Source organism: Rhamphochromis sp. 'chilingali' (assembly GCF_963969265.1).
Source record: "Rhamphochromis sp. 'chilingali' genome assembly, chromosome: 15".
NCBI classification, from domain to species: Eukaryota; Metazoa; Chordata; class Actinopteri; order Cichliformes; family Cichlidae; genus Rhamphochromis; species Rhamphochromis sp. 'chilingali'.
In genome coordinates this window covers 22,970,060-22,985,329 of record NC_137942.1, presented here as the reverse complement: position 1 = coordinate 22,985,329, position 15,270 = coordinate 22,970,060, and the positions used below count along the sequence as shown (strand labels likewise).

The 15,270-nt window shown below is 40.2% G+C and overlaps 1 protein-coding gene across 8 annotated transcripts in view; it reads right to left on the bottom strand.

The window, feature by feature from the left end:
* LOC308412131 (trinucleotide repeat-containing gene 6A protein-like) overlaps positions 1 to 15,033 on the bottom strand; it is a 38,667-nt gene extending 23,634 nt beyond the window's left edge. For 3 of the 8 annotated variants that reach the window (XM_080906255.1, XM_080906256.1, XM_080906261.1), the window contains exons 1-3: positions 14,819 to 15,033; positions 13,377 to 13,426; positions 4,902 to 4,997 (exon numbers count right to left, since the gene is read on the bottom strand). The gene's annotated coding sequence lies outside the window, so the exon portion shown is untranslated. The remainder of the gene's footprint in view (positions 1 to 4,901; positions 4,998 to 13,376; positions 13,427 to 14,818) is intronic. The other 5 variants (XM_080906259.1, XM_080906257.1, XM_080906258.1 and 2 more) reach the window with 2 other exon arrangements.
* Between the last annotated feature and the right edge of the window lie 237 nt (positions 15,034 to 15,270).

Genomic DNA, 15,270 nt, shown 5'->3' with positions numbered 1-15,270 from the left:
AAGGGGATTAAAGCCAAGGGACATCTGAATATTTAAAAGCCTGCTTTTGTTCTTTTTTTTTCCTTTAAAAAAAAAAAAAAAAAAGCAACACATGGTAATGAATCTGATGCTATTCGAAAGTCTTCTGTTTAATCCCAAATTGTTAAACTGCAGATGGGATAGTATAAATCTAAAACTAATAAAAAAAGTTTTCCTGTAACATGTAAAACGTTTAACTGGTTGTGAAATTCTGGAAGACCTAAACGTTAAGTCACCGCCAAAGTTCTGCATTTTCTGACATGTTAGAGACGTTTATTAGCCTGAACGCATATTTTTTTAGATGACTGCTCTGCGTTTAATTTGACTCTTGAGCGACTGTCAGCTCAACATTTCTTTTAACTAAAGGCCCTCTTCATGTGTCCTGCTGTTGCTATGCAACTGCAAATCTATTTGAAGCATGGTGCTTTGCTGCCAAAAGCGGACACATTTTTTAAACATCATCTGTATCCCAGTAAAGCACAACAGGCCCTCAGAAATAAAAGATATTAATAGTTGCACTAAGAGGGTGGCGGGAGAGATACACACAGGTAGATATACATTGCAGGATGGATTCAACTATATAGCTTTGTCTAGTGTTAATAACTTGAGATGCACTAAAGGCTTTACTTAAGCAATTCTGCCAGTGTATATCATTAGCTCATTAGGGCTGCCACGATTAGTCGACTAGTCACGATTATGTCGACTATTAAAATCGTCGACGACTAATTTAATAGTCGACGCATCGTTTGAAGCTTTGTAAGATCACAAAGGACGCAGGAATGAGTAGTAGGATTTAAGAGTGTAATAACGGACTGAAACAGAAGATGGCAGCACTGCATGTACAAGGATGCCAGCTGCCGTTAAACCCCGAAGAAGAAGAAGCTGTGTCCCAGAATTCATAGCGCAGCCCAGCACAGTTGTCAACAATGGCGGCAGCTAGTAGTTTTAACTTTACTCTTATTATTCTTTCTGGGTCACAAAATAAACGTTTAACATATTTTCAGGCGAGAATGTAGCTGTGTAAACCTCAAATATCTGCTCAGTTTATCAAGACACCACATATTTTCAAAAGCGCTCCGACGTTTTCGGAGACGTCTGTTACCCACTAGCTCGTTAGCTAGGCGGGGGCAAGGCTAACTAGAGCCGTGAGAACACCGGACTCCCGGCAAATCGTTTTCAAACCCACCGCCGTCTTTCGCTAGTCAGGTTAAACATATATATAAGTCACTTAGATAACTTAAAAATGTTATTGTTTGGCTTTCTTTAGTATTTTATTTGTTCCTGAGTAAATCGGTTTGGCTGAGATTAAAGTTATAGTTTTTGCACAGCTAAAACTGTCAAGCAGACAGCTGATTATCAGAAGTGTGAGACGCTGGAGAATATACTCCGGTGTCCTGTTATATTTTAGAAAGCAAAGAGTTTATTAAACTTCACCGAAACAATCTGCAAATTTCATTAAAAATTAATAAACTACCATCTTGTCTTTATTTTTAGTTAGCACAAACACTTCAAGCTGTAAGCTAATGATAGTTATATAAGACCAGATGCTGCTGGTGCAATAAGCTGTACGCTGTACGTCCAATGGATGATGATCTGATTAGTCGACTAATCGCAAAAATAATCGGTGACTAGTCTACTATCAAAATAATCGTTTGTGGCAGCCCTATAGCTCATTTGATATTTGCTTTTATCAAACATGACAGACTAGCAGCTATCTGAGCTGTGACATCATCTGTGACCTCGCTGATGGGCATGCATCTCTCCAGCAGATATTTTTCTTTGGAAGCAACAACCCCTTGAGACCGTGCATCCTCATGTGGGGACATGACATTCTGGATTTTCTGCATCTTATACATTATTAAGCAATGCTGACCTTATTGTTTTCTTCTAAAATAAAGCAATTGTCCCCCCCATACGAGGACATACTTTTAAGTGTCCAACAACTACATACCAAAACAAAGACTACCTACTTAAAGATATAGTAGTTTATATATTTGCGGTCCAACCAATCACAAATATGCAATAGAGATGAAAATGCAAACCAAACAAGTGCTCGGGTCACGAGAGGTTAAGATATGAGCACAAGTCTCTTTCACTCTTTAGAATTAGTATGGCTGAAAAGGGTCGATAGAGATCATTACTCCTGAGCTTTGAGTGGTGTTCAGTGTCCCAGGCATGCTCTGCATTATCAGATACAACGAGCTGAGATTTGATTACAGAACGATAATTTCATTCATCTTCTTGTTTAACAGCAGATGTAACATAAACACTACAAAGTGCATTATTACAGCCTGGAAAATTATTTTCCATTTGAAATCTGTGTTCAAGGATTATTTTCAGGTGAAATCCTCCCAAATTTCCTGGAGCTCAAAACTCTTCTGTTAGGGAAGACCCTGTTGTCGTGGCAACATTCTTCAAAACACTCCCAATTCCTCTGGGCTTGTCCAAGCAAGATGACGCCAGTGCTGGGAGCACATGCCCTTGTCTCTCAACTCCCAACAGCCCTTTGTTAATAAATAGCCTAGAGACCCAGCGAATGCAAGCGAGCGATCTGCATCTTTCCTGCTTCAATTCTCCCATTTGGCGTAAGGTAAGCATGACAGACGTGAGGTGAGCATGAGAAGGACTGAGCAAATAAGCGCAGATGTGACTGAGTCGTGTTCGTCCATCTCTTTTTCAAAACAACATGTGTGTGAGATTGCCATGTGCAGCAGGAGTGTGTGCAGAAGCAGATAAGGACAGTCGTCACAATCCACCACTAGTACTTCAACTTTGGGAGGAGTTTGGAGGGGCACCCACTCTCATCAAGGTCAGACCAACAGCCAACTAAAAGCAACAGCTTCAGGTTTTGCATATGACTCAGTCATTTTGTCCATAATTTAGTCATCCAATTGATTTTACTCTAACATATCCACCCACACCCAGGTTTTATCTACACTACAAACAGCATAAAATTAGTCAACAGTGTTTGATTTTCCCTTTCAAGCTTGTGTTTGAACCTCGGCAGCGAGGAGACTTTCTTCAGTCTTCTGGAAGCTCGGCATGATTTGCTTTGTCATCTTGTGCCAAGTTGTGTCTCAAAACTAAACTCCTGCAGTGTTCTGAAACTGTAGGATCTTTGTCCATCTGGTGCAACAGCAGCCATTGTGATATACCAAAGAGCAATCATGGGCTTAATCATACCAATTACAATACTGCACTAGCATCTGGTTACATTTTCATGTCGATTATTACACAGGGTTTTTCCAGAGTTAAAACGGGCCTTTGGGAGCCACCAGACATGCAAACACGACTAGTTCATATTTAGTTAATTTAAAAAAAAAAAAAAAAAAAAACTGTTAGCCTATATATTTTTGGCTGCATTATAAACCAAAATGTATTTAAGCCTCAGTAAATCTGGTTAAAAACATTTAGTTACAGTACTGGTGATTTTTTTTTTTTTTTTTTTTTTTTGGGGGGGGGGGGGAACCAAAAACCACTGTTGTGGGTGGCATACTTAAAAAAAAAAAAGAAAATCTATATATGCAGTAAAAAGCCTGCCATGAGAACTGGAAAGTGCTTAAGGTACGCAGTCAAACCACTAAACACAGGGTTACACACAATTAGCCCAAGCAACATGAGCACATGGCTAATTAGCATAACATTACATAAAGGCACTACCCAAGCTATTTTCCCCTAACCATTACAAAATAGTACAATCTATATTTAGCTTCACAACACACATACACAGAACTATAACACAAGACCTTGTCATTTATATTGTCATTTCAGCGAAGTTACACCCCTGATATTTGGTGATTAACCTGGCGAGTCAGGGCCAGTCCTCCTACAGACTCCAGTTACAGCAAGGCAATGTCCCCCCTCTCTGTGTCATCAACGCATGGCCTTTATTTAGGAACAACAAGTGGCGGCACTTTTACAGAGCATGTCATTACAGAGCTTAAATTCTGAACTAGATTATTTAGTACTGCATCTACTATACCAAGAAACAGAGGGAACTACATATCCAGGATGGCAGAGGGGAGTGAAAACTAAGAGAGAGACGCACTGAAAGACATAGTCAAGGTCAGAGACTGACACTATCAAACTTCCTGCCTACAGTAGCCATGACAGTAGTTTTACTTGTAACAGTAGTAGAACCGTGCTAACAGGAGTCAGTGGAAACTAAAAGCAATTCAAATGGAAAACACACCGACGTCACAAGTCAAAGTACACCAGCACTGTCACTGGAGTAAAGCACTACACAGCAAGGACAGAAAAACCTTTAGAACCCAAAGCAGGCAGGGAAATGTAGGGGAAATAAGGCTGAAATTTAATTATTAACTTTGAAACAATTTTAGAAATGAACAACAAGTGGGTTAGATCTTGTCTAAGCTGATATTTGCTTATTTCTATTATCTCCTGACAGGAGACAACCACAACCACACAGAACTGCAGCACTCGGGGTTGTGAAACTATTAAGTTTATGGTGAACCTTTTCTACTACCTGAAGTAGAATTCTGTTGATATGCAATATCAATCATACTACGCATAATTGCATTGGGTGCTTAGGAAAAATTTGCCTATTGAGCATAGAGAGCTTGCTTCTTTTTAATGGCACATTGCTCAATACAGAGAAATGGCTCTATGCGAGCTTTCAGAAGAAGCAGGCACTGATAAATCACACATGGGCTCCTAACAGAGAACGTACTTCTGCAATATCAAATCAACACAAATTGGCCCGGCAGTGGGAAACTGCAATACTTTCAGTGGAAGTGTCTCGTAATTTTACAGATATCCTTTATACAAATGAATGTAAATAAATTATAAGCTGGTTTTGGTTATTTTTATTTTGAAATCAATTTTTTTTTAAAAAGGAAAGAATTCCTGACACCACGCCTCACCTTTTGTCCAGTCCTGTACCTTATCCTCCTTCCTTTTCACACTCTCCGTCTCTCTCTCTCTTCCATCCACTGTTCTTCCCTCTGTGGGTGTGTTCCCTGTGGACAACAAAAGACATTGTTTCTCTGTCAATGATTTATTTAACACAAAAAAGGGTTATTTTATTACACAAAAACCTATAATCCCGGGTTCCCAAATGTACAAATAACAAAACTGTCATCCTTAGTTTTATATCACTTCAAAAGAATCATCAAAAATAGAAACCCTGATGTTGGGACATCTTTTAATTAGTATAGTTTGTGTTGTAGTTTTGTAGTCATCCTGGTTTCCTGCTCAGAGAGTGTTAAGTTAAGCAGCACTGGCCCTGGTGGGTGTGCCATTTAGGCCGCAGGAGAAAGCTACAGGCTTCAGTCTAATCCAATAATGAGATTAGCGCACAGCACTTACCTCCGCTTTACACAGACGGGCACACACAAACAAGACAGATGCATTGATATACAATATAGTTTGGCACCTCGTTTCCGATTTAATCGCAAATTTAAAAAAAAAAAAAAAGTGAAATCTGTAAAATAATTTAAAAAGCATTAAATCACCAGGTTTACTAAAAAACAAACAAACATTTAAAATGGTAGATTTTCAGTTAAAGTATGTCACATTTACAGTGAAGCCAAGCCGATAGATAGATAGATAGATTGATAGATATGATAGTTCAGTGACTGCTAACCAGCCACCACCACCTTCCAGTCTTGTGTCCCATGGTTGGACGTATTCCAATGCCATGGTCTTACACTGCAGTTGCTGACTGTAGCGTCCTACTGGGAGCCTGGGCCGCTCTAACCAGAAGCTGCAGCAGAAACTGGTACTGCTCTGCTGTAGCTTTCTGAGACTGCAAACCAAACTGTCTACCTTCCCCAGATGCGGTCCAACACGTTGGCGCTGGAGCTTTTCCATACGACGACACACTCATTGGAGATGTGACTGGTTCCTTCTCCTTTATTTACTCTTGCCACGTATAGGCTATATGGTGTTATTTAATGTATGAAAGTGTGGGCGCACATGCACCCAGCCGCGCTACTACTGAGACCGATTCTGTGGCAAACACTGCTACTGCTGGGAGCAGAATCTGATCTGTATAACATCTTCATGACATGCACACAGTGTTGAGTGTTTTAGAGGCTGGTGTGGAATTACACTAGTCTGAACGGCATGTATTGCTCTTGTACATGACAACTTCAAATCCTAAATGTGAGACTTCTCCTGAACTTTTCTTTTCAGCACATTTAAATGAAATCAATTGTCTACTCTAACCTTTTCTAATCAAGTTAACTGACTTATGGATTTTGAGGGGGGTTTTGTGTTTGCTCCCATCTTCACCCACAACCCCTTCCTCTCTGCTCCCACACTTCCCCCCCCCTCCTTCCTTCACTTATTTCTAACCATCAAGTGCTTCAGCAGATGGCTCTAGGTTCAATAACAACAGCAGCAGCGGCGGGGCATGGTGGGGGCCCTCCTGGAGAGCACACATAGACCCTACAGACAGCATCTGTTTATGAATGGGCCAACAATTGCCCATCCCCCCCGACGGCTACAGCTGACAGAGGGAGGAGGCGCGACAAGTCACCGAATCAGAAGGAGATAAAGAAGAACAGGCAGTCAGAAGAAGAGGGAAAGAAAAAGGCAAAAAGTTTGAACAAGATGTTTTATTAACATAGCAAAGACAACACAGACTGCATTCAAAGACTGACACATTACCACAGAAACATTTCCTAAATGTTGTTCATTTTATTTGACCAATAGTCTAGAAACACACGAGCCAAGTGAGGATTTAACAAAAAAAGAAAAACAAACATCTTATTTCTGACTTTAACAAAACTGCAGCATTCTTCAGTTAGATCAGTCTTCCACAACAACTGCTGAGAAAATACCCTAATGTGTCATAAATTGCACCTCTTCCTTACTTCAGCACACTGACCACGTGCTTTCAGTTTCCTTTAATGAGTCTGTTAATGTAAAACTGTAATAAATCAGGACAGTTACAGGAGAACCATCCTCCCGTGTTAGTCAGAAAGTCACGTGTTGTTTTTGTCATTGCTCCATCTTTATAAAGTTAAGCATATGCAAACTACAACTGGAATGATTTTAGGTGTTTGAAGAATTTATTAAACTTTGTTTAATAAAGAAATTACTGGAAGGCTGTGAATAAGCCAGTCCGACTCGTTCTGACTTGAAGGACTTCATACGCTATAATAAAACCACAATGTCAGGATTCTTTTGAGTCTGAAAAGATCAACATTTACTTTGTTTTGTCCACAAGATACACTTTAGAGCTATTTTCATTCTGTGCCACAAACAATTTCAGACAGAAAAAGCTGTAATTTTTACTGTAACGTACACGTCAGCCGACTGCTGAAGCAGGACTGCTCTCCCAAAATATCTGACCTCTAAATATGGTCTTTTTTTGGTTTTTTTCCCTTCAAGTGGATAAGATAAGCTGGAGAGCTCATTCCATTAATAAGCACACACTTCATTTTTTCCATATTGAGAAAAACAAAGGGAGGAAGCCAAGAGATTAAAAAGTAGCAGTCAGATGAAAAGATGTACCAAAGTGCAATAGCTGTAATTCAGTAACTAAAACAGATACACGTTTTATTTAACTACGGAAATGTACACAAGACAGTGGAAGTGTTTTGGTTTTTTTGGTTTTTTTTACTACATGTCCTTATTCAACCTCCATTTCATGAATTTCTCTGTTAACCATAAGAGGAAGTGCTACACTGAGTTGTTTTCAAAGGATGAAAGCCACTTTTACTCCTGTGAGCTTCACAGTAAAGCACAAATTTTGCTGCCACCCACTTGCCCTCACAGTGAACTCCTTCACGCCTGCTATCAAATAAAGCTGTAACACTAAAAATAATCAAACTATATCTGGGTTTTTGAGGAGGAAGAGATCAAAAATTGGATTTTAGCTTTAGACTACTGCATCCTAATATATGGTAGTCGTCATGCAGTGAAGCTGGAGTAGACAGTATTGAGTGCATGTGTAGCCATAAAACAACAGAGATGAATACGAGCACACACCCACACCCACTTCTCTGTCCCTTAAGAACAAAAGCCAGAAGGTGGTCGCGTGGCTAATTTACATGGACATCATTTGCATCAATTTGCATTAGTATGTTCTCACAGAGGCTCGACACTGGAGGCTCCCTGCAGGAAAACCATCACTCAATTAGGGAATGAAAATGAGCAAGTCTCCATCACAAACAGACCAACTGCAGAGGCTTTGTGAGGGGGGACGGTGTGGCACTTCCAGCCGAGCTGATTTAAATCTGTAGTTTCATGCAGTCAAAATGAGGCCGGGTTCATTTCAGGTCACGGTAACTTGAGAGGAATATGATATTAAATCAAGCTGCTGGTAACGGGAGGGCGAGTTTCAATTTAAGGGTTGTTTTTCATTGTAATCAGGCAAATATTTAAGTTTAAAATGAGAAAAACTGAATTATTGCCTTTTTTGGAAATAGGTGAAATCAGTAAAACTGATCATTTCTAACTAACATATTAAGTTAAGGAATTTGGTTAGGAAGTTTTAAAAGCTCAAAGTGAGTCTAAAAATAAAACGAGACCTGCGGTTTTATAAAAACACTGTCTCGTTTCTAATAACCTACAATGCAAGTTATACTAGTGTGACTCAAACTTCACTGATGCAGCTCAACAGCTTGTTTATGTAAAACTGGCTTTGCCACCCTGTCTGAGCCTGCACGCGTCAAATTCATGAAATGCTCCGTTTCGGTCCTTTCGCTCATGACCATTTACAGGTGTGGCTTTATTGCTCAGAGGTCCAATGGTCAACTACCTGAGCTTCCACCACTACAGCAACAATGTAGCAATGTCGCAACCTCATGGGACTTCATAGCTCTGCCATATTAAATTCCAAACATGACAGTCTAAACTTGGCCATTTCAGCAGTGACTCATTTTGAGCGCTCCCGCTTTAACACTTCTTAAACCGCTTGTGAAACTCTTTTAGACAACAGTGAAACATATTTATAGAATAATTTGGATAAGGGACCCAGACAGTCAGAAATAAAGAGAAGCGAGACAGCAGATCCAAAGGAAATAACACTGCTCACAACCAATTACACATTGTGTTAAGATTACAAATACAAAAAAGGATAAATGCAGTGAGGTGGACTTATAAATATCCCAGACTTGTATGGGATGTCCATGTATACAAACTCTCTCAGTCAAGTTATGCTCATACATAACTAAGGGGCTCTAAAGTGAAAGTGCTTCACAGTCTTTTTTCAGTCCTTCCTTGAGGGATGTAATCCCCACCGGAGCCTCAAAACTATCAACTGTTCATACTCCTCCTTTCCTTTCTAGAAAGAAAAATCCAACACCAGCTGTAAACTTGATGCTATCGTTCAGGACATCGAAGCAAAACTGCCTTGACAAACCTCAGTTGTCAAGTTAAAAGTTGACACCATTTTAAAGACGCTTAACAGGATCTTCGGTCCATGTAGATTCATTCAAATGAGTTTATATTTAAGTGGATGAATTATTTCCACTTCCATGCCTTCAGTAGGAGTCACTCCCACATACACAGCTGGAAAATATGCTTCACTGCTGGGAAAATGTGAAACATCATCAACGAGCTTTAGCAACCATCTCCAAACAATCCACCTAACAAAGCTATGAGACCATTGTGGAGGGTGGAGAATTTACAGTGTAAATGTAAAACAAGATGCACCCAATCAAGACTTCAACCTAAAAAAAACAGAAAACATGAAGCACGGCCACTGGGACGCATTGATAAACCAGTTGTGGTCCACAGCTCTATTGTGTGTCTGCATGTAGACCAGCACAATGAGCTGCACAAACACCTCTCCACACACAAAACATCGGGACTCTGGCTTCTCGTTTAGTGATTTTAAAACAGCAAAGCTTACTCAGCACAATGTGGCCTAGACCAACCCAGACCCACCAATTCAATTCAAACGGAACTGCATGTGCTTGCATAAGCAGGAGCTGCCAATCCAGTGTCCCCCTGACCCACCCACCCATGCACAACCCGCTAATATCCCACCACACAGAGGTAGGATCTGTGTCATCCAAAGAGAAGTGCCTAGAAAGCCGACTAACCGTCACTCTTGCATTTGTACACTGAAACGCTGCTTTCTAAAAAGGAAAAAAAATAATGAAAAAGCTAAAAGCACTTGTGTGATGGTCAGTGAACAGAGAGGCATTTACACTCACTTGCTGTGATTCTGTTGACATTATACAAGACTTCGGGCCAGCAGTCTGAACAGACAATGTCTGTTTAGATATACAGGTCCTTTATTTAGTGTCAAGAAACATGCAGGGATGCACGGATGCACTGCAACCGTGAAAACAGCCCAATTCCCGCAATAAGTACACTTAAGAGGCCACACCTCCTAATCTAGTGTCCAGCAGGTGGCAAAAGATCTTACAGCTGCTTTAGCATTAATGCATAGCTGGCTGGAGGACTCATGCCTAATGTTGAACACCTCAAAAACTGTCTGTATGTATTTTTCCAAAATGCCCCTTAAACTTGAAGCAGTCAAACATATTCCTGGATGGAGTAGAGCTTGAATTAGCTCCAGAACTTAAATATCTTGGGGTCATTCTAGACCCAACATTATTTATGTGACTCTTGAAGAATAAAGTGTCCCAGGTACTTAAATTTAATAATCGAAATTTTAATCATATACGTAATAATTTTAATATGAATGTTGCAAAAACTTATTTTTACTCAATGATCATCTCTCATATGGACTATTGTTTGACGTCCTGGTCACTTGCTTATCCAACAACACTTAAAACTATTGAAAACATTTATAAAAGAAGTTTAAAACTACTTGACAAAAAACCGACTTCCCACCACCACTGTCATGTGTTAAAAAATTATAAATTACTGAACTTCAATAACTTAGTGAAACTTAAAAGAGTGAGTTTAATATATAAAGTCTTACACTCCCTTGCTCCACCACCACTAAAGCAGTTCATTAGGCATAAAGAAAGCTCAGGCAGGACCAGTCGAGCTACAATCCGAGGAGACTTGTTTATACCCCACAGACGGACAGCATTTGGGCAGAACGTCCTCTCTGTTAAGGGAGGCCATCTGTGGAGTAGTCTTCCTCAACCCATTAGAGAATGCTCGACATTCAATTTGTTTAAGGCAAAGGTTAAAAACTGGTTATGGACAAATCAAGTGTGTGATCATGTATGAGTTGTATAGTTTTAATGTTTTATTTGGGAACAGAATGGTGTGTATGTGTAAGTTTGGTGATGGAGTTTTTATTATGAATGAATGATGAATTTTTATGAATTATGTCTATTTTTTTATGTTTAAGGACAACAGATGGAAATTAGCCTTTGGCTATAATCTGGCATGTTTACATTCATGTAATTTTTTTTTTTTTTTACATTTATGTTCATTAACATGCACTGTCCTAAATAAATAAATAAATAAATAAATCTTGGAATCCAGATGTTTCAGTCTCATTTCAACAGGCACATAAAAATCACGCACCTAGCTAGGGCTGTGCGATATGACCAAAATCTCATTTCCCGATAAAAAACATCTATCGTCCGATAACGATATAAATCACAAGTAATTTTATATTTTCTGTAAATTCTGTGAATCTCAGGTAGGTGAAGTGTTTCCAGCTGGGCGCCGTGTACCTGGAGTCGAGTGTTTTAACAGATGCATGACACTACGCATTTTTAGACATAAGTTGTAACGATCGCCATTTTCTTTGTGAGTATTTATTACACAGCGTGCTGCAGGGAAAAGCCTGTTCTAACGTTTGAGTCTAAGGTTTATTTTTAAGCACCTGACGGCTCTTTTTTTTTTGCTTCTCATTCGTCAATAATACTTTTTCCATGCGATTCAGTTTATTTTGAAAAGTCTCAACAGGATCTTGAGCTTTATTGTGAAAGGTTTATGTGGAAAATAAACAAGCGGACATGCGATGGTTTTACCGTTGTTGTTGCTAACGACAACCCATAAAAACAGGCGCTTGTCCGTCCGTAGTGTGGTTATATTAAATATAAGAGAAAGAGAGAACTTTAAGAAATGAATATAGTCACTACAGCGACCATCAAAACCATGAAAAAAAATATTGCCGTAAACAGTTTATTTTGCGACACCACGAAACAAACGATAGCGTAAAATGAAACGATAGACGTTTTTATATCGTCATCCGATATATATCGTTATACAGGGTACAACCTTCATGAAAGTAGCATTTAAAGCTGCCACCAAATCTAGTTTGAGATTATGTTTTTGAGGGATTTTTTTGGCATTTTGTGTGTACATCTAATGGTAAAGGTAGACTAATAGGATACATTAGCTATGGCTGTAGCATTTGTAATCTGGTGCTTGGGCCTAGCACAACTGCTTCAGTTTTGCACCTTTGATCCAGGAGGACGATATTTCGTCCCACTGTATATTGATGAGTTGGCTATAAAACTACATTCGACCTTTAGGGAACATGTCATGTCTCATGTTCCCTAAAAAGAGGTTTTGGATAGTAAGGCACTGATTATGGTTCCCATTTGCAAGTTCACACTGACTGATGTCAATTTTGTCATCAGACGGCAACTATGAGGGTCTGTGAGTATGCCTGAAGATTTTTATTACTATTATTTATTTATTTTATTTTTAAACAGACCACAGAGTTGTTCTTGAAGTATACATGACAATACAGCAACTGCACATGCACCCAGACAGTGGACTTTAACTAACATAACAGAGAAGACCACTCAAATGTTGTCTCTCATTGTTGTCGGGGAGACGGCATAAGTTTACACTGTGTCTGTTTTCACAGTTATTTTACTGCTGATTTACAGATTTTGGTAAGATGAGGTTTTCAGGGGGAAAATAAATAAATAAGAATTTCTTGCTTTCAAATTTCACCACTTCGCCTGCTATACCAGTGCTGGTGTGAAGATTTCGCCTGAGTGGTGACACCTACAGTTCAGCAAAATACTGCTGCAGGTAGTCACCCCATCTACATTGGTGTAAAAGGTACGAAGCTGTGGCAATGTCGCAGTTTGTGTGCAAATGCGACCAACACAACAACCATAAATGGGCATTTCTACTTCAGCTTCTTTCATGAGTTAACCTTGAGCACTCCACATGTTTAATGGGCAAATAAATGGCAGACCTGAACAGGATCAAAAATTCTCCTGTTAAGCTTTTGAACTGTCCTCATTTTCAGGCCCTGTTTCGAGACACCCATTAATGTGTTTATATAGGGTATAGATGGTATTACACACAACATAAAACCATTCAACAGCACCATAAACTGAGAAAACACATTCAAAGAACACCCGTTTATTTTCCATGCTTTCAAAATCCAAAGATCTTGCTGATGTAGTATTTATTGCAGGGCTATTATAATATACTTTACTGCAATTGAATATGAAATGTGTGTCTAAAGGTGCCACACTGACCTGTCAAGATGCTTCAGTTTCTTTGGTGGCAACAGCTTCCAATTCCGAATCTATGAAAGAGAGAGGAGAGATAAGAAAAGCCTAATCACTTGCACGCCATAGCCATAAAATAAAACCCCCAGCGACTGATAAAATCTAACCTGGATTTGTGTGCTGTGTGTGTTACAATTTGTTTATTATCAGTAAAGCAACAGCTTGTAAAGACAACATTAGGACGCTACCACAACAGGTCTGCGTCATCCCTGAAAATGCAAGCATTATTCAATTAAAGCCACAAACTTCAAACGACTATTTGGCACTAATCATATGAAAAGCATTTCAACTAGCTGATGTGGAAATGCAGGTCGAGCTGCATAACAAGGCGATGCATGGCCAGCCCCCCTCCCTCCGCGAAGCTGTGGCCCCACTGGAGAACGTGTGAAAAAAGACAAACACACAAATTGTGTGTGGGTGTGCGCGCGCCTGTAGGTCAAAGTTGCACCTCGGGTCCTGATCGGCCATTATCTCAGCTGTTGCCCGACTTGCAGCTTAACCAACATGGCTTCTCTCGAGCCTGGTATTTTTCCAGTGCAACTCAAAACAACATCCCCGGCAGGGCATCAGATCACAGTCGATTCAGTTAAATCATAAAATGCTACTGTGCTGTTTGCAGTCTCGTCGTCGCAGTTGTAAAGCAAGGGGAATACGACTGCAAAACCAGCAGAGCTCAGGTCTACACTGGATTAGCTAACCAGCTGCTTTTGTCTGTCCACCGACAGAGGGGGTTAAAGGTTCCGATTGTAGCACAACTTTGCAGGTTTACCATTCCCCCCCCCACAATGTCAAATCAAAATTATTTCTAACCATCCCGTTTCGGTTAATTTAGGTCACGGAGAAACCTGTACAGAATATGCAAGTTCCTAAAATGTAAAACAACCCGTCCCGGTTACCGACGAGTAACCTGCGTCGTCAGATTAGCTCAGGTGCTAAAGCTAACGCTACGAAGCGGCTAGTTAACTTACACGGTCGTATTTCACATGCAGCAATTATGGAAAAGCTTTTGTAACAAACAGAAATAGTTCAGAAGCAATACCACAGAACCAAATGCTTACGCACAGCTGGCAAACTAGGGTTAATAAGTGCTACTAGTAGTTAGCGTTAGCACAAGGTTAAGCCGCCTACAAAGGCAATTTTTTTCCTGAAAGACTCTACGAAATGTTTTAGCCATCTACAGGCAAACATCAGCATTTATTTTTTTCCGTCGACGTTTTTACAAATTCAGCAAAATCGAGTCCCAAACGCCAGGAGTTAGAAAAGCTACCCCAGCTTAATCATTGCTAACTAAACAACAGCGTTTGCTCAACTTATCTCCACCAGCCGCCGTCGCTCTCCTCACTACCTACGCTAGCTCGACACAAACAAACGGTCGTCTGAGCACGAAAACAGCACAAAAACATCCATACCTCATTGAAGTATAAAGTGCAACAGAGTGGAAAGGAAAGCCGACTGTAAGGCTAAAGAAATTCAACGCGTTTGCAGCATCTACGAGGGGAGGCATTCATCCTGCGTGATCGCCATTTTCTTCACTCGCCGCTGGCTGGCTAACCTTCTTTCGCTCGGCTCTCTGGTTTCCCCGTCGCTCTCTCACTCGCTCTCTCTCTCTGCGCACACACACATCTCACCGTGTGTGTGTGTGTGTGTTTCTGGAGGAGGGGCAGGAAACCCATTCACCACTTCCTCTGACTGAGAAGCCAAAACACAGTCAGATTGAGCTGATACAAAAAGAAACTCCGGTGTAAAAAGTATGCAAATGGTAACCAGGCCACGATAAGCGATGAATTCCCCGCAAATAAAACATCCAGCGAGAAATCTAGGCACACGCACCACAGATGCAAAGTGTAAAGTGTAGGATTTA